General features: G+C 47.3%; 1 protein-coding gene across 2 annotated transcripts in view; it reads right to left on the bottom strand.

The window, feature by feature from the left end:
- NYX (nyctalopin) overlaps positions 1–21,377 on the bottom strand; it is a 29,683-nt gene extending 8,306 nt beyond the window's left edge. Inside the window, exon 1 of one of the 2 annotated variants that reach the window (XM_042788938.1) lies at positions 21,254–21,377. The gene's annotated coding sequence lies outside the window, so the exon portion shown is untranslated. Of the gene's footprint in view, positions 1–534; positions 554–21,253 lie in introns of those variants that run through there. The other variant, XM_042788939.1, reaches the window with a different exon arrangement.
- Between the last annotated feature and the right edge of the window lie 2,270 nt (positions 21,378–23,647).

The raw sequence follows: 23,647 nt of genomic DNA, 5'->3' as shown, positions 1-23,647 counted from the left end.
CCTCCCACAGAGCAGTACCTTGGGGGATCTGGCAAAACGCATTCCCTAAGGAGGGCACTGGGAACCTCTGCTATGTACAGCGGGCGGGTGAGGGCTGGTAGGTTGGGGACTGGGCGGCTTGCTAAACTGGAAGCTGTATGCACCCCAGCAGTCACTTTTGGAGGGGCTGAGGGGATGGTGGCAGCAGGTGCCTACTGCACAATCACCAGCCGTGATGTTGTTAGCAATGCTGCTGAAGCAGGATCTAGCAGAAGCTGGAGGAAGGCTGGCAGGGAACACCTCTTCAAGAGCTACTGCAACAGGCAGCCTCGCCATAGACCAGCACGGGTATTATTAGCTCCTGCAGGAGCTTCTGACAGCAGCTCTGCCGTCAGCGTCCCACATACATACATAGCTCGGTGGCTGCAGCTGGCCTGGCAATTGAGCCCAGTCCTGCTCTGGCCTCTTCTACCGTGGCTGGAGGTAGGAACGGCTGAAACAGCCCATGTCCTGCCCCATCATAACCCCCCCACACCCACAGCACCACCAGCCAACCTGTGCTGGTGCACTGGAGCTCCTGCCTGGCCAGCAGCAGCAGCAGCTCCAAGGAAGGCTTACAGCAGCACGGTTCTGTGCATCATCTTTGGGCAGGAGACTCGCGCGCCTCCAGACCACAGCACAGAGCCAATACGAACATCTCAGTGTATGCACAGGGGGAGGTTAGAGGGAGGCGGGGGTGGGAAATGTGCTTAGGTCATAATTTCTAGGAAAACTCCCCACTGCAGGCAGCCAGTTTGGTCAAGGAGCATCGCCCTGCGAGTCGCTTCAGCAGAGTGCTGCAGGAACACCAAGCTTGCCACCCAGTGTCTCCTGTGAACTTCCGCCAGCTCCTGCAACTCCTGGTTTGTTTCCTGATAACCCTTGGTCCTGAAAGGGCATGACAATGTGGGAAAGAGGGCTGGTAAGGAGAAGTTTCTAGTCTTCTTAGGTAGAAAACCTTACATACCAGAGGGTACATAAAGGAGACCAACATTTGTTCTTAAAAGAAATGAACTTGGGCTTTAAACCACACCTCAACATTTTTCAGAGCATGACTCACGTCTGGTTAATGCTGAGGGTTGAGCATACTGCAGATGGTCAGTGCTGGGAAGCTGCAGTGGCTGCCAGGCTGGAAGTAGACTCGGAAGCTACAGACCTTGCTACTGTGGCTCTGTGCTGCTAATTTTTTTGCTACCAAGGGCTCTTCCTCATGACCTGTCCTGCCCTTTTTAATCTCTGGAAACTCAAAGCCAGAGGTCAACATAGCAGTGGAGCCGAGCCCAGAAATCAGCAGAATTATGCTGCCACTGAAAAAAAAAAAAAAAAAATAGATGTTTATATCTGATCTTATATCTTCCACCAAAAGAATTTGGAGAATTCAGCCAATTCTCTGGAGGAGCCTGCTCTGCTGCAGCGGTGTGTGCTGGAGATGTAAACCTTGGCACAGCTTCACAAGATGGCAGTGAGGACAAGCCTGCCCTGCAGGGCAAGCCTGCGCAGACTTGATGCAAGATTGTTACTAACAATCCATTTCTTCATAGCCAGGGGCATTTCATGTGACAGTGGGCTAAGGCTCTGAATATAGCTCCTATCTCTGATACACATTGATATGATTTTAAATGATCACTGGGGACCACTTCTTGCAGTCTTTCAGCTGCAGGTTAAAATATTCCCTTTATATTCAAAGGCTGTCTAAAAGCAGCTGGTGGGACTCACCTCACCTAACTGAAGGTGAGAGGTCTTGTCTCACCCACTTTAGCCACCTAGCTGTGGGTACCATCGTGGGCCTCAGCAGGGCTCATTTTCACTGACAGAGGATGACAAGACAGCCAAAGGCGTGCGGCTTTGGGGACACCTCCACGCCATTAGACACTAGCACTGGGTTAGCTGGACCCCCAGCATCGCATGTCCAGATGCTTCCAGCCAAACACTGCCCTCCTCAGAGAAGTGAAGAGGCAGAGCTGCTTGCCTGACTCAGGTGGCCAAACATCTTTGCTTCCCTGTTCTTTAATTTCTGAGAGCTGCTTGCATTCGTGGGACTAGTGCAGGGGGGTGAGGTCCCCACACCGCAGAGCGCCCGAGCCCCTCCGCCCACCCCAGGTTTTGGTTTCCTGCGCTTCTGTAATAGCGGCCGCAGCTCGGTGCATACTTCCCCTCTTCTCACAGCAGCAGCTGTGTCGCACATCTGAGAGTCTCCTGGGCACGTAATCACTGGGGTGACCTTTAAAGCAGCTGCCTCAGCGTTTCTCACAGGGGCTCTGGGACCCAGGCTGCGTGTAGGGTGGCCACAGAGCCGGCCACACCGCTGCGCACACAGCTCCGGATGGCTCAGCTTTGGAGCCCGAAGGAGGACTCCTCTGCGGGAGGGACTGCTGCACTTTGAGAGGACAGGACGGACCAGCACGGCCATGCTGGGGTTTGCAAATTCAGCACAGCTTGTGCCACCGCCAGAAATAGTGCCTGGTTGCACACATGATGTTGCTGCTTACAGAAGATGCAGAAGCAGCGGGGGAGCCAGCTAGGACTTCAAGAGCAAATAGTTAAGAGCCTTTCCCTCACTCAGAAGAGAGGAACAGCTCTTCTTCCGCAGTCAGGGGTTTAATTTTTGTCTGGACTGAGGCCCCCAGACTTTGCTCAGGCATTAAGCTCCAGGCGCCTGAGGGGACCTGGTAGTATTATATGGAGGGGTCTCCCCTGGGGCCTCCCCCCACCCCTGCCCAAGGGCTCAGGGATCTGATTTCATCGCAGCCCAGGGCCACTGGTCCCTGCCCAGCCTGGGTGCTGTGGGTTGCACGTTGTCGCTGGCCCTCTGCCCCATGTTGCAGCCCCCTCAGGCTGCTGTGCTGTGCCATCGTCAGGCTGCCTTCTGCTGGTCCCACCCCGGCCAGAGAAGATCCACATCACCTCAAGAAACCCCTTGGAAAGGAGAGTTGATGTGGTGTCCTCCTACAATGTCCTCCCCATGTATCCTCATCAAGGAGGGCTGCCACCAGCGACAGTGCCTCTGGGCTGTCAAAATGGCTCCTGCCCTCCAGAAATAAACCCATCTCACCCCAAAGACCAATTTTGTCTCTTCATCCCCTTCAGCGGCCACTGCCAAGTGTCCCAGTTTGATCTGCTGGGCATACAGCCCCGCTTTCCCTCCCACCCCGAGCCATGTCCCCACATGGGGAGGGGTAAGGAAGCGAAGCCAGCGAAACAGCAGAAAGAGGAGAGGGTCAATGTGGGCACTGAATTTGACGCCTCGGCCCAGGTGCTGCACGATGGCCGAGCCTTGCAGCAGGAGTGGAGGCCCCGGAGGCTGCAGCTGCGGTGGGATCGTCTTCTGAAAGGGAACAGCACACTCTAGGGTAGGGAGAATGAAGCAGATGCAGAGCACAGCAAACCACAGGCTAGTGTATCCATCTGTCAGCCCAAACCTCCACCCATGGCCCAGTTAGACATCACACACACCCCTTGCAAAAGGGACAAGGAGCCCAGGAAACCGAGCGTAGCTCCATCAAGGTCAAATCCTCCCACTGCCTGGTGCAAGGGCAGGACAGGGACCCTCTCCGAGACTGTCCAGGCCACTGGCTTTTATATCAGCTCACAAGGTCTGTCCCGGCCCACCCTGCCTATGTGGTTTCATGTCTCACTCAATCAAACAGTAACATTTCCAGCAAGAAAGGAGCAGTGTGGGCTGCTCCGCAGTGAGGGGCTAGGCACTCACCCAAGAAGCAAGTTCCTGCTTCCCATTGCAGCACATGTGTATGGATGCAGTGCTGAAAAACATTATCATTGGGGTTACTGGCTGACTCCCCACAATACCCAGAGCAGCCCTGGGGAGGGAGAGGGAAGTTGGGCTCAGATTTGTATTAACTAAAGCTGAAGAGGAACTTGAATCTACATCTTCCACATCTGCACTGTGACTCTTGGTCTCTATTATAATTTTTTTTTTTCCTAAAGCTGTCTGGCCACCCTCAGAGATCTCATTTCAGGGATGATCTGCTGCTGGTGAAGCCTGAACAGGGGCTGCCAGCGCCCATCTTTCTCTGCAGGTTGTGGGGAGCCCTGCCCTCGCTTTTGCCTTCGAGCAGCCCCTCAGCTCAGCACATCGTGCTGCATCACCGCTCCGGCCCGGCGTGCGGCCAAGCAGGCAGCGGCTCCTCGCACGTCCCACTAGCAGACAGGGAAAGTCAAGACCGGCAGTGCCTGCACCGGCCAACCTGCCCTCCCTGCTGAAGCCGGTCCAAGGGTGCCAGTGTCATGGGCATGCACAGCCGGGGAGCCCCGGGAGGGTTCGGGCTCATGCTGCTTTTCCTGAGCAGCTGCCCTGCCCCAGCCCGCTGGCATCTGCAGGGTTATTTCTATCCTGTGTTAATAAACAGGGAGCTGCTTGTCTCCTGGCTAACTCCTCACACCGTGCTTTCAGCAGGCTGCCACCCGAGGCCATGACTGCTTGCGGTTCCTTGTTACCTAATGGCAAAGCTGCACAGCACACACATGAAGGCAAGGACACATCACAGTGAGTTCTGCTTAATACCCCCTTAGTGGCTAGTGAGTCCATTAATCTTAATAAAGCTGCCTCCACAACCACGTATGGGCAATACACAATGAACTTAAAACACAGCACTGCAAACACCTTCTGAAACAGCCTTGTCTGCAATAAACACACAACAGGCAATATGTTATCAAAGCCAACAGCCCTCCCAGGCCTCACCAGACAGTTTATTTACCTCCTGGTGATTCATCTCTCCCACCTACATGACAGAATCAGTGCCGCATTCTCCCTGCTGTAGTATCAACGTTTAGGGCAGGTTCATCAGTTACCTGTCTCCACTTAACTCAGGCACTTCTGTCAGGAGCCTGCTTTGTAGCCAGGTCAGATACTCAGGGAGAATGAACCAGAAGCCCTGGGACTCTTGGACTGAGGGCTCCAGTAGGCTACAACTGTGCTGCACTGTGTTTTTTGTTCTACCCATCATGGTACTTTTCCCCACCTGACTAACGCTTCTGAAAGCCAAGTAACAAGGAGCTCTTCATTGCTCCAACCAGCTGTAATTACCTGGTAATAGATCTAAAAGGATAATTCTGTTGCCTGTCAAAGATGCTGGCATGTAAGCAAGGAGACAATCATCAAATCAGGAAAAACTTCAATACCATAATAACCAGCACACTAAAGAGGAGGTTAGAGCAGCATACGCTTACAGATGATCAGAAAGATTTGTTGAGTGAACTTATGCCTTCCTCAGCATGTAATGGCAATGCATTCACTGGATAATCAAGCCCAGACCGGTTAAAGGCCTGGGCTGAAAACACAGCAAGAGAACTGACTAAAAACTGTTCATTATGGCTGAGTCCTTCCAGCTAACATTACAGTACAAACAGCCACACACACACCTTTCACCCATGCCCCCTTCCTAGCAAGGGAAAGGGACAGGAGAAAGTCTCCAGTGCTCCTTCCCGCACCTGTGTGAGTAAAAGCTTCCTCACATGGCACAGCGCACCTGAGCGACATGTGTTGGACCACCAAGAAAGGATGCGGCGTGAGTAAAGGACAAAGAAACTCAGGGAGCCCAAACATGGAGTGCATGAAACTCTGGTAAGAAACAGAGCATCACTCCAGGGCGTGCTGGAGGGGAGCGGGAGCAGCCGCTGGGGCCGGGAGCTGCCCTGGGAGCAGCCGGCGCAGCCGACAGCCGCCATCTGCCACGCTGCTTTCTCCAAGCCTCAACCGAGTTCATCCAGGAGGAGGTTAGATTCTCCAGCTACGGTAATGTAGCTACTCAGAACATCCATCACCTGACATATGCACAGTTTTTGGATGGGTCCAAGACGATTAAAGCTAGCAGAGCTTGGGGGCTGGAGGGGAACAGCCACTGCAGTAGTTAAGCACACATTTACACCCCCCACATTCTACTTCCCACTCAGTCCCTGACTGTGATTTTATGGGCTGCTGACACCTCCTCCTCCATGCCAACCCTGGGCGTTGCCAAAAAAGCCCCCTTAGGCCGTGTTACAGGCAAACACAGTGAATCCCCCACACTGAGGTGTATTTACGGATCGCAGAAGTACAGCACTTCTGCTCATGCAAAAGTCTTTGTTTCCTGCCAGCTGCAGAAGACCACGGTACCTGAGGGAGAAAGGGTGCAACAGCTTTTTCTGAGACATCAAATCAACAGTGACAGAGGAATAATAGCTCCTCTGCAGCAGGGCGAATACTAGGCTCTCTGATAGGATCAGCACTGAGTCCCAAGCCTAGCAACTGGCAGGGTGAAGAGAAAGCTCTACTCCTGCTAGCTCAATAGCAGCAAAGCTGCAGCCTGCTAATCCCTTAACCATTTCTAGGTTGCATCCAGGGATGCTCTGCAGGTTGCATTGGGTTCGTGGGAGCCTGCAAGCAGCTGGGGAAAACCCTCTTTGTACTTGTCAGAAAAGCTGTGCTAACAGCTGTGCCTTAGCAACAAGTGCGTTGCAACAAGTTCTTTGAGCTACCATGCCCGATTTGAGTTATAACAGAGAGTAGAGAATGTCTGCTCTCCTTGTATGGTGGGAAACAGAAAGTAAACGAGGAGGGAAACACCAGGAGAGCGAGGCAGGGCACGGGAGATGCTGCATTGAGCTGAGCTGTGGGAAATGCAAAGGAGGGCTAGACATTCAGCATTAAGAATAAATCACACCAGGGCTCTGCAAGACACCACAGCCCTCAAAATAACTGTCTTCTACCCAGAATTTCTCACTATGGTTATCATTTCCCTTTGATTTAGGCAGCGCTTTCACACTTCTCATCTGAGACTTACGTGGTTGTGCTGAGAGGACACATTTGGCACATGAGAGCGTGGGACGGGGAAGGGGCAGCATGCCTTGCCATGCACAGCTGCATCTCCCTTCACCCCGGTGCCCAGCAGCACCTCCTGGGCATCCAAAACACATCCTCTCCCTCCTTGGCACTCACTAAGCATTCACAGCAGCTGCTCAGGTGCAGTTGGTGACAGCCCATCCACAATCTCTCCTACCAGAGCAATGGGGTGAGTGTAACAGAAATGCTTGCCTTGCCCTTAAACAGGATGGAGAAACTTTGCTGCTTGGGGCTGCCACTATGACTTTTAGTGGTGCAATTTTAAAATTGCAAAACAAAGAGCAGACCATGGAAGTGATGCATGAAAGCACCAAGCCAGGACACCCTCAGTCTATTATTTTGGGTAGATGCTCAGTAGGTGTCTTTGACAGAGCATCCCATCAGGTCTGAGGGTCCCTACCAGTGCTACAAGTTGCCTGAGGGTCTCCAGCTGAAGGGCGACAGCATTGGACCTCGTTGCAGGGTGCAGAAAAGAGAGGCACGCACAGGTCCCTCCTGTCCCGAGGGGCTGTAGCATCCTCAGGGGGGTGGGATGGGCAGCCAGGGCAGTAACACAGTACAGGGAGGCTGGCTTGCGCCAGCACAGCCCAGATGCAAACACGCCTTGTCAGAGACCCCCCCCACACAGCTTTGGGGCTCTGCCAGGCAGCAGCACCTGTGTTTAGGTGGCTCCGTTCACAGTTGAGAGACCTAAAATGGATTAGGCGTTAGCCAGGGGATGTCAGCAGCACAGATGCTGAAATACCCTTGAGGCTCTGGGCCTGAACATTTGATCCACCAGGGAACAGAAGTGTTTTGGGAGACTTGAGGCTTAACCAGCAACTGAGGGAGATCTAAACGTTGTATTTATTCAAGCATCGAACACGTCCACCTCCCCATAAAGAAGTCTGCTGGGCGTCTGCCTTTCCTCCATCATGCCTGTGCATGACCCACCAGCCCAGTCCAAATACATTCTGTCAGGTGTCGCTGGGGCATTGCTCACAGACCTTGCACTCCCCCACCTTATTTTGGGTACGCAGCCCAGCCCTGCAGCTGCTTGCGAGGAGGGCAATGCTCTGGCCTCCCTCCCAGGTGAGGCTGAAGAGAACATTTGCCATCACTCCCCCGGGAGCACGCAGGGTCACACAGTGCCCCACAGCATGCAGCAATAGTTAACACAAGCAGCATCACCCCAGCTTCGTACAGCCAGGGGTTTTTTTGAGAACTCACCTGACAAACAGGAGCCCCAAGTTCTCTGCTTTCCACCATATGAGAAGAGCCAAACCCACACCACCCTCTGCCCTAAAGAAGCACCCTACCAGCAGACACGATGGGCCGGCATGGATCAAAAGGGGACTATCCCCCCCTCCTGTTGAAACCATGACACTGTCCAGCAAAATTAATAAATAATGCCAGCAGGCTTCTGTCTGGCAGAAACATACTGAAAGAGGAGATGGGGATTTGCAAACGCATCCGGGGGGGAGGGGGGTGGGGGGTGGCAGAGGGGAAGCATTGCCTTCTGTTTCCTGGACAGCTTCTGCATTTTGCATTGAACCAATCTGCAGATAAAGTGCAGAAGCAGTCTCAGAAGCCGAGTCCACACCCCAAGAAAATTCCCCCATCCACCGTGAAAGCCCTTGCAGCCAGCTCTTCCTGCTGCAACCCCTCTCAAGGACACTACGCCCCTGGCACCATGCCTGGCAAACACGCAGATAAAAAATACAAGGCCCAGAGACTTTGGACACCAGCAGAGCAGGAGCTGCAAAGGTCAAAGTTTTGCACTGTAATTAATTTGGGGTGGGTTTTTTTCTCTGTCTTTCGTCTCTCCTAGGCACATGGAAAGTCAAGAGCAGAGGTGGGGAGGGAACCACCTCTCCAGGAGGCCCCTTTGGCATCATCAGTCTCCTGCCTTGACTATAAGGCAGCCTCTCTTCTGATACATAAAATGGGAAATGGGATACATAAAATGGGAAAGATTAACAGAAACACAGATCGAAAGACTTACATGTCTGCTTTTGAACAAATCTGACGTAAGGCAAGAAAGCTTAACCAGGGCCTAGAAGGGCACTAATTATCAAATGGAAAATTAGCAGGTAATTCATCTCTAATGTGAGCTAATAATTTCTCGGGGAGGAATTAATTAAATGAGGGAATTAAATCACCAAGAATTTGCAGAGTGACCGGTTCTGATGGGATTCAGTTAATGAGCTATCTGGTAACTGTGTCAGCTTCATTTTCTTCTCCTGTGGACACAAAGAGGAGGGACAGCGAGCAGGAGATTAGCACAGTGCTTCCCCCTTCTAGGCTGCAGGCTGAGATGACCGCACCTTACTCAGCCTCATCCTTTTCTCTTGACAAAACTTGAGCAAATAAAAAGCAAAAGCCAAAAGTAGACCACTGGGGAAAAGCAGCTGTTAAAAAAAAATAAAATAAAATAAAAAATTAGTCCATGAGAGTGAAGGAAGTTTCCTTTACATAAATGGCTCGCAGGGTCATGACGCACTCTCCTGCCTGAGCTCGGTGCCAAACAACACAGTGAACTAGAGTCAAAGTCTGGTGCCAGCACTCTCCAGCAAAAGGGGCAGGTAAAAGATGAGCGTCCCTCCCTCAGACACATGTGAGGCACTTGGAACAAGAAAAAACTTATTTTGCTTGTGATTTCAGTAACAGTCTGAGCTGTTACTGGGTCCTGAGCAACGGATGGGAGGTTCAGGCTCCTCCTTGGCCATTAATAAAACCCAGCCTCCACTGTGCCACCAACACGCTCCAGGCTGGGTGCAGGCACGCAACCTCATTTCTGTCTAATTAGCCAGAGCGGTGTTTATGTCAGTGTCATACTTGTACAACATCTCTGTGCCAGCTGCAGGAAGAGAAATGATCTCCAGCCTTGTAGGAACGCAGAGCCACATGGGCAGACACCACCTGATCTCTCCTAAAGCCTGCCAGCACAAAAATAACTTCTCAGAAACACTTGAACATGTCTGAACAAGCAGAGTGAGCCAATATTGGACCAGCACTTTGCATCACAGGGCTGCAGCAGTTGCAATCCAGTCTTTAAAACCCTAAATTTGGATTTGCTTGGATTAGCTGCATCTTCAAACCAATGCCAGAGCTCACCTACTTCCAGTTCTGCCATCTCCTTACAGCATTATGTGCCGAATACTCTAACCACCCTCCTGGATGGAAAAACATCAGCATTTACACTTCAAGGCAGAGACTAATTTGTGGCTCGTATAACAGGTGAGGCTCTGCAAGTGAAAAAAATATGGTCAGATACGGGTGGAACAGAGGGGGGCAGTTACATTATCTACTTCACACACACGGTGTGTTTTTCCACATGTGAACAGAGGCTGAAGGAGGCAAACTAAAAGTTTACGGCTCTCTCAAGAAATTAAATTCACTGTTGCTGATTTGTAAAATGATGCTCCAAGTGTTAGGATTTTCCCTGATGCTGCATGTCGTTGCTGTGGTAACACAGCCCGATAGCTCCGATACATTTTGCAGTTTATGCCTGAATGACAATAACAATAAAAAAAGCAAAACATGAAACCTGTCGGTGCCTGTGAGTTCACATTACAGAACAAAATATTCTTTCCTGCAACATGCTGGGTCTTATGCAGATTCAACTTTTTTGGGTGACGCAAATGCTGTAAAAACAACTCTGAGTCATAGAATAAAATCACATAATTCCCCGAAGCCAAGTAAGGACAGAACTCAGCCCACGCAGCTCTGACTTCCCACTTTCTTGGTAGTAACAATTTTGTTTATCTTCCCTTCTAAATGATACCATTTGCCTTGCTCTCGCTGCAAATCTTGCATTTCCTATCACTCAAGCCCATAGTCGGTGTAAATACTGGTATTGTAAAAAACAATCCTGTCCTAACATCTGCAAGGTCTAATGTAAAGCCTGTTACAAGCTCTCTGAGACTAGCTTTGCTAATTGGTATAAAGTCTTTATGAGGAACCTTGAAGGCATTCTTCCGGGCTGTCTGTAGTTCTGTTTTGATATATTTTTCACCAAGAGTTCATTTACAGCCTATTAGAACCAGGCTTGGGTATTTTATGTACATTATACAGCAGCACACAAAGAACACTTAATGCCTTAAGGCTTTAGAACACTTTTTAATTTCATAACACAACTAAATTGTTTCACTGCCAGATTTCCCATGCACCCAACTGGGCAAAGCCTTGTGCAGAGTCTTGCAGCATGTAAATAAAGCCTTCAGACTCGATCTGTGGGTGGTGTAAATCATCATCACTTTGCTGCTGTCATTTTGCATCAGCAACTGCTGAGCTTTCTACTTTGAAACCTTAAGGACATTTTTTTAATAGGATGGGAGGAGTTGCATAAGAAGAGTTGCACGTAATAAACAAGGTGTGATGTATTTGCAGTACATGTTAGTGTATTGTTTTATTTATTTTCGGCATTTTTGATTTTCCTTCTCCCTGGCTTGACAGCATCTATGCATGAGCTGAGTGACTGTGCTGGAAATACAGGTTGTCATGTTTGCATGGTAATGCACCATAAGTTTGACCTAACTGTAAAGCAAATAAGAGCTATTTGTGTCCTTACTAGTTACTAACAACTCTCTTTAGCGTCCAGTTTGGAAGATGCAGTTACATACCCCTGGCTTTACGTTTTGCAAAGCAAAAGCCTCTTCAAGCAGGTGAGAATGTAGCAGTGTATTTCCATAATGTTGCTGCCTGATGATTGACATAAACAATATACTGGTGCCCGATTAAGATACGCACACACTCTTGGGTACTGAAGCCATTAACACAGCAAAGCAAAGCCATACTCAAAGTGTGGGATTCGTGAATCAGAAAGAACAAACTGTGCTGTGACCTATCAGAGCTTTAACACATCCCTGGGCTGCTACACAGCAGCTTCAGCCAGCCAACGCACGCTTGCACAGCTGCAGCTCCTCGTCAGCCTGCTGTTTAGTTATCCCTCCTTCTCTTCCCCACACTTAAGTGTCTTCCAAGTTACCACTAGTAACTGCATATATTTACCTAAGATAATCGAGGACTCCAAGAATAGAAGAGATCTCATGCACATTTGACATTTTTGTGTTTAACGGTAACATTTATGTATTTGAGGCATGTTTTTCCACTGCTGTTTTTTAAACACAGTAAATTCAGTCTGGTTTTAATGCTGTTTTTTCCTTAAAGGTCTATCAGATCTCTAACAAACGCTATATCACCCACGTGTTACTTAATGAAAAGCAAAAGAAGTGATTTATTCAGACCCTTTAAAATTCCTGTATCATTAAATCCAATGTAGCACAAATGTTTGAGAACTGTTGAAAATAAAATATGTCTCTATTAAAGCTTCAAGACTCTTCTTTTTGATTAAGGCAAAGCAATTTTATACTTCTGAGACCTCCCACGCCATATTCTTAAGAGAGGAAAGGCAGAAAATAGTCTATCTGACATTCCCCATTTGGGAAGGAAAAGAAATACTTTGGAGTTCCTTTATAAATCACATGTTAGCTAGAAAGAAATTACTGGGATTTTGACTCTTTTGCCAACTTTAATCCACTGATAAGCCCAGAAAACTCAGTGCTTTCACCTGGGGCTTACACATCCACATGCAAGGATAAGTGAAAGTCACAGGTAAGCATCTCAAAGAAGAGAAGGGGCATCGTTAGTACCCAACCACGCTGGCACAGTATCTCTACTGCTGTGTATGAGCTTAAACTGGGTGCACAGCAGTGATTTCCATTTGGACAAATGATACATGTAATTCTACAGAGCAGTACTGTCTACAGTAGCCACCAAGAAGCTTACAGACATTTCCTCCAAATACTGTTACCCATCTGTCTAGCTGGTACTGTCATAAATGCACTAACATGGGGTTTGTTCTAAGTGCTGGCCTTTCTTTTCCATCAAAAGGAATGTCTTATATTGAGCTTTATACAAACGGGCTGCATGGCAAATTGGTAACAAGCCTTTGCAGTCCAACTACTTGGTTCTTTACCTGTAAATAGACACCATGACCAAACCTGAAGTTTACAGCCTACGAAGGTCACTGGAGCACTCTGCCCCCTTAAAGCTACACAGACATATCCTATTTTAGCCTCACAGATAGAAGACTGCAACAAGAACATCAATGCATTCCCAGGCTGCCAATGGATTTTATGACCTTTGCTTTTTGTCTTGCATCTCCCGCTTCTTGTGGCAAAAAGCTCATGGCAAAAGCTGCAACTCCACCTCTCATCTACGAGAGACATGGGGCAATGTGTCCACAAATGAGCTGTCAGCGTTGACTGTGTCATTCTGCAGAGGGCATTTGTTACTCCTGCGGTCAGTCACCAGACCATGGTGTGCACACTTCCACAGCTGTCATGCTGAATATTTTAAATGACTGTGTTTTTGCCAAGTCAGAACACATTCACAAACCAAGAGATTACCTCAGGACAAAGCCTGTCCAGGAAAAAGCCTGTTTGTATTTTGGCGTGGCAGCTTGGAGCAAGAGGGTACAGATCCCAGGTCTGTCACAGCTGGAGTCTGTTTATGGAGGTGATTTAAAACACAGATTTAGCTAATCTCTGAATTTCCTAAAGCAAAACATACAACACTGCTTGTTTATTCCCCCCTGACAGAAATTTCATCAGATGAGGTCTGTAACATCTGACTACAGTTTGCCAACCACACTCTCAAAGCCCACAGGTGATACTTTGCAGAGATCAGAAGAAAAGCAGACCTAAGAGGCTGCTGTGACGTGTCCTCCCTAAGAAGCTCTCATTAGCGTCAATCTGTACGAATTATGGAGTTAATCCTCCCTACTCTCATGAGTAATTCTGTGTATTTGCACAGCAATTCAGATAAGATGCTACTCTGCTAGACACTATGCAAACATGGAACACAAGGCTACAGGACATCACGGGTGGGATCCGTGTTCCCGCACAGGTTTCCTGTTATCCCACAAGTCCATTGCTGGAGGTGGCTGGCATGTGCAGTGCCACACCATGACACCCTCCGGAGGGACGATCCCACTTGGATGAAGGAAATAAATAAAGGAGACACATTCCACAACTGACTAGGTGGGACAAGGCATAGAAAGATGGTCCGGAAAGAGTTTAGGCAGGAGTCCTGTGGTGGTAAAATCAAAGCATCTGGGAACAAGGTAACAGAGACAACGGAACAGAAGGAAGAAGTTTGCAGTGTGGGACCTGTGCAGTCCTCAGCCTTACAACCCTGTGCACTCAGGGGCCTCAAGATTTCCTCTGAGCTTGCTTTAGTCAATTGAAATACACAGGAACACACAAGCAGCTGTAATACATGTGACACACGACTATACACCAAAACACAAAAGCTGGAACAGAACAGTGAAAGGCTGTATTTGAACATGCAAAATCCTTGTCCAGGGCAAACTGAATTATCACCCGTTAAAAAGGAGAGACTCTTACGCTGTTTAAGTGCCCAGTTCCAAAACTAACAGCACATGCACTCTTCCATCTGCAAGTCATCAAGATGGAACAGGCTCAGCTCTCTCAGCACTGAGCTGAACACAAACACCGGGGGGGGGGGGCTCCCTGCAGCCCTGGCCGCGGCGGGGGGCTCTGCAGGGGAACTTTAGTGTGGCCAGTGGTGGGTGCTGCCAGGGGCCAGGCTGCACCTGGAAGACAAGTGCCTAAAAAGGAGGGTAGGTAAGTGCTTCCCCACCCTCCTGCCCACATGCCCCACCTTTAAAAGGAAGAAGGGCTGCTTACAGCAAATGTCTTTACTGGTGGACCTGTTAATGCAAGTACAGGTGTGTATCTAGGACTGCTCCATTGGATTGTGGGGCTGGGGGGTTACAGCTCTTGAAGAACAGCATCTTTTACCAAAACAGTACAGTCAAGAGATACTGAGCTCTCTCAGCTAGATGAAAAGCCATTGAGCTCAATTAAAGATTAATGTTAGAACTTGAAGTGTAAGTTAATCTCACTATTGGTTATATTGGGTTAGAAATTTAATTAATTTCTCATCACATGAAAGGGGCTTGAAAACTATCTCTGGGATTTTTAGTGTTTCCCACTAAAGACAGTAGTTTTACATTATTTAAGTCAGCTAGGATAAGCCTGGCTCCTCTCTAGCCTGGTTTACTGGCACCTCACAATGCGAACATGCATCCCGTACCAGTTGGGCTGTGGAGACTTGAAGCAACGTGGAATGGCAATGTTCTGACACTAATGTGCTCCGCTCATAATGGCTCTCACCAAACAGCAGTCACCCTGATAAGCCTGACAGCCTTCTTTACTGCACTGAAATCACTATTTCCTTACTCTCCATCTGCTTTTTTTCCAGTTTGATCTGGCAAAACCTGGACATCTTTCCTTCCTGCCTGCTCTTTTATTAATACTATAATATTATCCTGCAGGCAAGCTGCCCAACATACTTCAAAATGTGCTCTGAAAGTCACTGGTGACACAACGTACAAGAAGAACAGAAAGCAAACCCATCAACACCTTCATTTTAGCTGCTGCTTTGCTTGCTCTCCCATGCCCAGCGCTATTCCAGGCCAGCACTCCAAGGACTTCTCAGTGATCCCAGCGGAACAGTGACATGGTGGGAACTTTCTGCTGGGAGAAAGGGAAAAGCACAGCCTACTCCAGACCTATTTCTGAGGACAGCACCACAAAATAAATCAAGCTGGGTGGGAGGTATCACCCCACAGCCACAAGCCTTCTCTTTCCTCCCAGTGTGAGGGAAGACACAAATCTGCCATTCAGGAGGGACAACAGGCATGAAGGGTAGCACCAGCCACCCCCAAGTTAAACAGCTGAATACCCCCTGGTTGGGAAGGAAACTGAGACATTTCTGTAGCGAGAGAGGATCAGTGCAGAGATATATAAAGATGTTCAAAGGAAAAACGTGGTGGGTAGCTTGTGAGCAGGGGGAACTCTGGGAAGCTCTGCACGGAAAGGCCAGGAAAGACTCACATCCACGGCTTCAGTCTCACAGTATTTTTTCTCACTTTGGCTCTTGCCAGCACTAACTAATCCAGGACATTTTCTCTACTCACAAAGCTGATCAAGCATATCCTCCTGCCAGCCTGCAAGCGTCAGCAGCCAGCTCGCACCAGTGCCAACATACACAGCTGCCATCTCTCCTGCCTCCCCCACAAGCCGCTCCCAGCCTAGCCCCCCACAGCACGCCGCCTTGCAGATCGGGATGCAGACTGCGATCCCTTACGCTCTTCCCACATCTTTAAAGCAGGAAGATCCAAAGCTTTGATCCCATTCCCACTTTGCCACTGACGTCAGAGGGCAAAGCCTATGCCGCAGCTTACTGTAGCAAGGCTGAGTTGCCCTGATTTTCAGTCAATAAAACACAGTCCCCCCGACTGGTGGCAGACACACTAAAAACCTCATTTACAGGTAGCAATTAACAATGCTGCTACTACTAACCACCTGCTCTGCCTTCAAGGCTTAAAAAAGACCCGTCCTCCAATTAAGCCTCATGAAGCAGTGGAGAAAGGACTGTCCTCCGCTGCCCAACAGGAACACCAAATCAGAAGAAGTGAGAGCTGCTGAACTAAAACTTACTTCCCACTTAGCTTCAGCCGGAAACTTTCCTTTCAAGAAAAAAACAGTGAAGGTACACCAAGAGCCAGGATGCTTAGGAAATACTGCCTTGATTGTCCCCTCTGAGCTTGGAAAAGTGCTTTGCAAGAACATTAATTGAGACGACGTAACTCTAGAGTAGGCTCAGCAGAATCAGCCCTGTATAGTACACAAAAGGAGACAAATGAACCTGGAGTTTAAAGGTCCACTTTTGTTCTCAAAAATCCAATAGACATTTACTCTACAACATTTCTGAGAGCAGGATGGGGCTATAAATCAAATATACTCTACAATCCATATACTGAACCCGTAACGCTGCCGAGGCTGTACTTTCGTAAAATTAATATACTAAATAATACTGTGAATAACATGGCAAAGCCACTGACAGCCCAGGTGCCCCTGCTGCTCACCGGAGTAAAACAGCTCACCCACAGGTTTTTATTGTCAGCCAGCACCCACGCAGGAGCCCCGAACCTAGGTAAAAATTTTGAGTCACGCTGTGACAAAGAAAATGGTGTCACACACTGATATGAAATGACAATAAAGCTGGTCACGAACTCCAACAAAACTGTTTTGCGGCTGTTAGAAAATGCTGGTACTTCAAAAAACATTTGTAAGGTAGGGCCATTGTGAAAAGTGGTTCAGGATTGTCAGAATGTCTATCTTGGACATTCTTTTAGAAAAGTGTATTCTGAGAATTGGATTTAGAAACTAAAGCCGCTTTCATGTCATTTTTAATAGAGAGCAGTACACCAAATAGCCTGTTGTTATCAAACAACCCAGAGTTAATGTTACATCAAAGACACTGCTGTTTTGATCCTATACTCTGTATTGGTAGGAAGGAAAAATTTTTAATCTTGAAGTTGGAAGATTACATGGAAAAGGAAAAATCATCCCATCCAGGTCTAATTTTAAGAATACTGCATGCTCTAGTAAACAAAATTAAACATAGTGTGCAAATATAAACTAGCTTCTACTTCATTTTGGAGGTTGATCAGTCACTGCATTCTGCTATTTTTATACTATTGACAAAATAATAGTAAGAAATCAAACCCTTATCAACGTACAGCTGCATTTTCTCCTAAACTGATGAGAATTCAGACACTGAATACTTCATAAAGCAGATTTTGAGGACTACATGAAAATTTGACAGCCATATCCATTTACAGTCCTGCCAGCTACTGCTCTGGGTTAAAAGAGTTCAGTGACCTAGAGGAGCTATGTTTAAATAAACTACAGTAATAATTCTGCTGAGAAAAACCTTGAACAGCCATCTTCCTGCAGCTTAGTCAGGACCTATTACCTAGGAGGTCCTGCCTGAGCAGCCCTGCAAACTTTTCGTCTGGAGGCATGGATTTGCCACCCTGAACAGCAATGCAGCTGTGGTCACACCCGTCCCTAAAAGGAGACCTTCACACTATGGAGAGTCTACTCGAGGCAAAATGCTGTGCTGTAGAAATAGGCCTCTGGGAGCAGGAAGATCAAGGGAAACAACAGTAGGAAGTTTCTAACTTTCAAGGAAGCAGGTGGATCTCTGAAAGTACCCAAACGAAGTAGAGGTTGCAGATGGTGGCCAAAGAGCTTGGAAAAAAGGGTTACCTGGTTCAGAAGGATGAAGGCAGATCTTTGGGACTCAGAGGAAGGTATAGGTTTCTGGGCTTAGTAGAAAGAGTCAAGGAAGACAGAAGGAAAGCAAAATGGTTTTAAGCCAGTGGGACAAATGGCACAAACACGTGGCAATAAATAGCTGCTGGTCCCCAACTTAATGGCTGGCAATTTAACACCCCACCTACACACTGATGGATGCAAACTGTAGCACAGAAGTTATATCTAATCACAGAGTATCTGGTGATTGCAAAAGGAAAACCATTAAGCTGCCAGGACAAATAAGAAACTATGCACCACCAAAAAAATTTGCATTTCCAATTGAGCCATCCATGTGGAAACTCATTCCTTGTCCCTAAGAATGATCTATGATACTCATGTAATTCTTGAGAAGTCCTCATCTAATCTACTCTTAAACGTTTCAATTGCTGCAAGTCACACCTCTGACCCAATGCATTCAGCTGAAGAACTAAAAGTGAGGTAGAGGTGAACCTGTATGTGATATCTACAGCCTGTCCATGTGGGCTTGAATCAAGAAAGATGGTCAGATTTCTAAACCAAAGCTGTACCCTTAACATTAGAAGAATTGGTCACAGAAGTATGATCCTTTCCTTACATGGGAGTAAGATTCTGGTACCAGAACTAAAAAGAATGAAGTTATTTGACCTCTAGTGCATCCTAGGGAGAGCCTCCACTGAGTTAGAAAAAGCCCTAGAAAAGTGACTTGTAGTCTGGTTATCCGGTAGACATTCTTTGAGCACATTTGCTCAAGCAGACATCAGCAAGGACCCAGAGATATCCCGATGCTTCCGTCTTGTTACGACATTCATAATCCTATGGCACAGCCCATACCAGAAAATTCAGCAGTGCACTGCAAGGCTCAACTCTTTATTTGCTACTAGTTACAGGAATGCTGTCTTGTCCTGCAGGATACACTGAAACCTGCCTCCATTTCATGAGTGATTCCTGTCAAGTGTATTTCAAGGTCATGATTAACTCCTTTAAGGATACCTCAGAGTTTCACAGCAAGGGAAGCAAGGGTGCATCACCTCTGGAGACCAGAACAGCAGTAGTAGAAAGCACCTCCTAAAACCCTGATGACCACCATAAGACTTACCTTGCACAGAGAACTTTGAATCCGAGGGCGGTACTACTAGAGTAACACAACTGCCACGGCAAGTGCAATGGCTGCAGTCCGAGTTAGTTCCCACGTGAAGACAAAGTGCCTCGTGCTGCCCCCAGCTCCCCAGGTTATCATGAAAGGAAGTTGATGTTTGCACTACAAGAGCAACATGGGGTCACTCTCTTAGAGGAGGGCTGGACTTCTGGATCCTAACTCAGTCACTGGCCTCTTGCTCGACTGCTTTGTGTCTCAGTTTCCTGGCAAGGCTGACCTCCTTCTTAAAAGTATGCTGAGACGTGCTCATGAGAAGTACTGCTGAAGCACCAGCGGTTGCAGTGGGCCTATCATTTTATCCACATAACATAGGCAAGTATTTGACTCCCTGTGGGAATTAATCCATTTTTTCCATAAAGTACATTGTGATTCAACAGTGGTCTAATTATCCGATTCCTCAGCTGCTTAAGGAGCAGTGAGAAGATGATGTGTCCTTCTTTAGACCAGCTAAGATAGCTAGAAAACTCGGGAAAGCTCTCAAGTACATGTTCCCATTATATTCTTAGACCCACACAACTTAACATAATTAAGTACATTTAGAGTCTTTTCAGCCAGAGTCCCTAGCATATCTTCTCCATACACAGGTGAAGAAGAGAGAGCTGGAAAAGATCAACGAGGTACTGTTTCCATAAGCCAGACCTCAGCTTTCAAGTGTTTTTACATTTCTTCACAGAACGCTTCCCAGAACCTGAATCTAATCTCTGACTAAGCTCAACACACAAGTGGTATTTAACAAACCGCTTCAATTATGACTCGTGGCCATTCCTTTTTTTAAACAGCCCTAAGTGTCTGTTTCCCTTGCTTCACAACAAATGCTTTCAATCACATGAACCTCTGAGATCTCAGGCACCATCAGAAGCAATATTTGACTGCAAGAAGAAACAAGTGTTTACAAAAAAAAATAATAGAAAACAAAGTAAACAATTAAAGATGCATTAGAAAGAACAACAGAAGTAATTATTTGAGAAATGCTATCTGAAATGTCATTTATCTGTCTTGTTATAGTAGAATAATCAAGGAATATGCTAACGTGTCCCATGCTCTTATTGAGCTGTGATTTTTTTTTTTTTAACATTAATCTACCTGCAAATTATTGGTTTTAAGTAGAAACTGGAAGTCCTGAGTGAGATGACAGGTGAGATAGGATAGGGCACCGCAGTCTTTGCTTAAAAAAGTTGACATCTTAGACTGACAGGATGAACAAGAGACAAGAATAGTTGCAGCACAATGGCAACTGGCCCCAGGTAACCCAGATCAGCAGCACAGCTGGGAACAAATGCCTTGTGTCTTTGCCTAACCCTTTATCGTTTCCTCTTGAAATTTATCACTACTACTTTGTTCCCACTGAGTCATCAACTGAGGATTAGATAAACTCCTTAGGCTCTGAAAACACTCTGCTACTCAAGTCCCTCCTTGAAGCAACACTGTTGTGTTTTCTGCACTGAATATTTAACTACATAATGCCAACAGATTTCTATCAATTCACTCCAGACTGTACTTCAGCCTTCCCCGCAAAGCCTATAGTCCTAGACTATCAGAGTACGCCCCTTGATGATAAACACTTCACCTGAGAAATCTAGTTTGCATAAACAACACTGGGAACAAACTTTTCATCACACTGAATCTGGAAGTTGATGCTGCCACTGTATTGAAACCTGTACAGATCATTAATCAGATTCAGCACTACGTAATCTGTGCTCTGAACACACTGAACATCTATCTGAACAATGTAATTCCTTTAGCAGCAATATTTTTTGCTAACAAATCAGATGATACACATAGTAAATTTCTCCTGAAGTGGCAGGACTAAGAGTGAACCTATTCTTCATAAAGCACAAATAGTTTAGAGCAGCATTTTAATTGCTTACAAAAACTCTCTGCAGAGATGCAGTGCCCCTAATGACTAAAGAGATTTTCCTTCCACCTTTACCCTAAATGGACAGCAAAGACTTAAGAAATCCATTGAACTGACAACCTTTCCAGACCTCCCCTAAATAATGCCAAGTAAGAACTGCAGGAAGCAGTTGAGGACCATGGTATGGTAGATCAATGGTGATTGCAGACAAAGGCCTTACCACCACTTACTCTATTCCTTGTCTTGGCTCTGCTCCAGGTCTGCTTTGTTAACCATCAGCAAGTTACTTCAGCTTGGGGAGTAATATTTCTGTGAACAGGGAATAATTAAAGAGCTCACTTTCTGGGGACTACTTACGTGAGTGCTACGTATGAGCAATGCTATGCCCAAGGCAAATGATTCAGTGATAGGAGGCCGGCAGAGCCACAGATAGAAGCTGTACCGATATGTTTTCTGACACCAAGTGGTAACCAAATAGTTTCATGCCGTATTTTGTCACCTCAATAGCCCTGGCAGTCTTCTTTCCCTCAAAAATAATCCAGTTATGACTGTTCTGTGAGGCTGGCTTCTGTACTAGTGCAACAGATCTAACCAGACTCACTATAGTGGAAGAGCTCGTGACAAAGGAGTGAAAACTACAGACTTCTCCTTTGCTCCCCTCCTCCAACGAACGAGAGCTAACACTTCAGATTTGGAAGTCAATATAGACTCTAACTGCCTGCAGTTTATTTTCATGAACACATTGATCAATGAGCAACAACGAACACTGCACTCGATGAGGATTCACAAACTTGGAAGGCTACAGACACAGTGTTAATGAGGTATACAGTGCAACTTTTGTTTGATTGCCATGGTGAAAGCCTCAGCAGTATCCTGCTTGCACAAGTCATCTTCCCTGTACTCAGTCATTGCCCAGATTTCACGTGTGCACCTAACAAACCAGTAACCAAATCCCTCTAATAACCCCACTGCTCTCTCAACCTTTATGAAAATCCCCAAAAGGACATTAATCTAAATCCCTCCCACACCTTGTTGTCAGAGTCAAATGGATGTTGTTTCAAGACTACTGCTTATCTGCACAGGTCATGGTTATCTCACTGGCAGAAACAAGAGCAGGTTTTACTCCAGCCTTTTTACTGTAACCTCTGCCACTACGGGCATATGCTGCCATGTGTTGCGTACTGACTGACTGCACGTTTTGAAGGCCTAACACAGCTTCAAAGGCAGATCAGTCATCACTCTCACTGTTCACAGCCCTTTACCTTACAGTTTAGGATCAGTTTTTTCCAACCATTCCAAGTCCTTTCCCATTTATTGTATAACATTATAGTGTAAAAGTTACGCTGCCTAGTACGCCAAGAACTACTTAAGTACAAACTCCTGCCTCTGTGGGAGCATGCTCTGTGCTCCTCTTACCACAGTAGCTGAAGTGTCCCCACCCCTCATCCCTGCAAGTTCCCCAGTAGCCCAGTTTCAACCTTGTAGCACCTTGCTTTACACTAACCATTCCATTACCTTTACGACCCCTGCTCCAGAGCACTGCTCACAGGTCTGCCCCAGAGCCCTGTTGCTGTGCTCCTGCGGTTTCAGCCGCCTCATCACCTCTGCCCTGCCTGTCCTTTCTGCAACAGCCTTCAACAGGCACAAACCTCATGCCCAAGCCATGAGCACAGATCTTTACACCCAAAGCTTGACTTCCAGGTCCCCCAGAACCACCACCACAGCGCACACCACTTCACTCAGTGCATCACCTAACCATGGTTCTGTATTTCTATGACTTCAGCTGCAAGATATACAGGGAAGGGATGAAAACTGCTAGGTTAGAGCTTTGGAAGCTACTCAAGTGCATGTGCATGTTGCACAACCAGGGACATAGCATGACAACACAAAGCCCTGCACGATGAGGTTGATAATCAGTGCAAGTCTAAAGCAGGTAAATTTAGTGTGGTCCACAGTCAGTGTGCTCAAAAGAGATCCTCCAGCAAGCTACCCTGGCAAGCACGCTGATCTCCTTCCCACAGTTCCTCAAAGCCCATCCCCACTACTGATGGGTGGTGTACCGAGCAGGATCGATTCCATTTACAAGTGTGCGCTACCCGGATCCAGGACTACAAGTCCCCATCACACATTTACTGATCCTCAACCCACAGGTCTGTAACACACTGCTGTGGGTCAGTTCCCCGGGGCATTACCTTCTCCCCTCTCCTTTACTCACCAGGAACTCACCAGTTCCTGCAGTCATTTCAGCACAGGTTCTTTGTAAATCACATTTTCTAAATGAAGAGACATTTTTGTCTAGCTTCAAAAACAGACTGGAAACATCTGGATATATTCCTTCCACCGTACCCCCTTGGATATTCTAGTATTTAGCCTCATTCCAGCCTAATTACAGCTCAATCCCAGACCTTAGTTTTAAAAATCTAATTCACAACTCAAGTGCGGGCATACATTTGCTAAGTGGGGGGGAGGCAGGGCACACTTTTTTTGGGAGAGAGGGAATAGGGCATGTACTGCACTGTTCCCCCAGAATTGCGTATGCTTGTTTTCAATAAGGCTGCCTAACAATAATCAACAGGTAAGACACTGTATCTTTGCTGCATCCAGAGGCGCAACTGTGAGATGAA

Source organism: Tyto alba, unplaced genomic scaffold (genome assembly GCF_018691265.1).
Source record: "Tyto alba isolate M040663 unplaced genomic scaffold, T.alba_DEE_v4.0 Super-Scaffold_14, whole genome shotgun sequence".
NCBI classification, from domain to species: Eukaryota; Metazoa; Chordata; class Aves; order Strigiformes; family Tytonidae; genus Tyto; species Tyto alba.
This window is presented reverse-complemented; position numbering and strand designations above follow the sequence as displayed.